Source organism: Micropterus dolomieu, linkage group LG10 (assembly GCF_021292245.1).
Source record: "Micropterus dolomieu isolate WLL.071019.BEF.003 ecotype Adirondacks linkage group LG10, ASM2129224v1, whole genome shotgun sequence".
Taxonomy (NCBI): Eukaryota; Metazoa; Chordata; class Actinopteri; order Centrarchiformes; family Centrarchidae; genus Micropterus; species Micropterus dolomieu.
This window is the reverse complement of record NC_060159.1, coordinates 2,023,693-2,025,842: the sequence shown is the minus strand read 5'-3', so window position 1 is coordinate 2,025,842 and position 2,150 is coordinate 2,023,693.

The following is a 2,150-nucleotide window of genomic DNA, read 5'->3' as shown; positions in this document are numbered from 1 at the left end:
TGAGTTGGAATGAGTACGGAATCGTCCCGTATTTGAGAACTAAATAGGTTTGTCCCATAGGCTATTTCTTTTGTCTTTAATGCAGCATCCCATGTAAATCATCCTACTTGCATTCTGTAAATACTTCTCCTTTTTTACCTCTGATTGGGCAATACTCGCTGCCATTGTTGGTTTCATTAATACCGTCAGGTTCAGGGCCAATCGGAGTCAGATAAGGGCGGGTCTCTTGGCAGGGAGTCGAATTGAAATAATGGCGGTGGCAGCTCGAGAATCCCCTCGCATCTCTTTTGAAACAAAAGCAGATGCAAAAGTAGTCTACCGACGACGACAAGAGTGGGAGAAATCAGATCAATCAATGTAATCAACCTACTGGAGGCAAATGTCACAATTTGTCCAACGCATTCTCATCTCAATGCGTCACAACTGACACTTTCAGACAGCGTGACAAAGCGTATTTTACGCTAAAGGTACCCTTCAGCGTCCGTATGAAACGCCACTGTTTGCTACGTCCCACCAGCACAAAGGAGGCTAATCCTATCCGCTAGCACATCAGCTCATCTATTCACACTGATTTCAATAGCAGATAGCTGATTATAACGTCCACTGGTATCAATCTTAATACTTTCCTGAAAACATGTTATGATGTACCACCACTGGCACACCATCGGGCCTGTTGTTGCCGGGCCCCCGAGGGGTGTGCCTCCCGCTCCGGCAGGCGTCCCTTACTTTTCTGTATTGAAGGTGGCAATCCTAGTTGCAGGTGAGGAGTGGGCAGAGTAGGCCAGGTAACTGCAGGGCTAACAAGAGAAGCGTGAACAGGTGTGCAGATGGGTGGGTCAGTCTGGTGATAAAGCTGTTCTAGTAAATGATTTAATATCAGATTATCACATTGCATGACAAATACGTTAGCCTAAATGAATCCACTCCACCCAGCCGTTTTAATACTCACATTCCTCAAGGCAGAGGCCGAGGAGGTGGAGATGCAGCTATCTATTAATCAATTATAAACCTAAACTAAATTATAGTTCATTCAAAAGCCTTGTTGTTAGTCTTTCACTCCCAATCTGGAAAAAACTATTGCCAAGTCTTTTTGTTATAGTGTACCATGCTCCTGGTCCATATTCTGAATTTGTGAGTCTTTTATTTGTGAGTTCTTGTTTAACCCTTAAACAGAAAGTTATTATTATAGGTGATTGTAATATTCATGAGGACATTGACAATGACAGCCTGCGTTTATGTCATTAGATTCAATTGACTTCTGTGAAGGTGTTCATAAACCGACTCACTGTTTTTCTGCTATGGAAACCAGCAGCATTTGTAGAAGCAGCCACCGCCAGCTCCTTCAAACTTTGTTACTCTTTTATTTTTTATCTGTTTTTTTCTGGCTTCATTGGCAAAATTTGCGTTACCACTGACATAAATACAGTCATTGGAAGATGAAGGCGAGGTTTTTGGATTAAAGAGCAACAGACCACGATCCACCTGGCCCAAACAACCGTACCAGGCGCCACAGCGGGCGCGGTCATCGCTCTGAGGAGAAACAAAATGGGACTCATGTTGACCAAGCAACGGAATTCAGAGACTGCTGTGCCCACATGGTTACAGAAACATCAACATCCTGCATCAATCACTCAGCAGTTGGTCCATGTTCAGAGCTGTCAGTGCAAGACTCCGGCAAGATGAGAGGAAGTGGACTCTGTGTTTTTCATCGGTGATGCTTGGTGCACAAACAGTCAAGATGGGCTCTATTCCCCAAATATCAGACTGTTTATTGTGAAGATGAAACTGTCATATTATCATCTGGTTGCTGCTGTTTACATTCACCCCAGATGCAAATTAAAAAAAATAAAAAACGTTATTTTCCACTGCCTGCCAAGCAGGAAGCAAGTGATACTTTGAGTTGGTTGTTGTGCTTTCGGAAGCCTGAGCTGTTTTAGGTGAGGGATTCCCTACAAGGTAAACCTAAACATTACCACAGTCGAGCGCTAGCAGGGACCTTGTGGTTTTTGACTGCGGAAATGCGGCAGCAGGTGCTGTATAGGGATCGCAAGTGGCCAACACTTGCACATTGTGTGCGTATCTGTTTTTCTACACACCATTAGACAAAAATTCACTACATTACTACACTACATGTCTGTCTGATAGTGCGG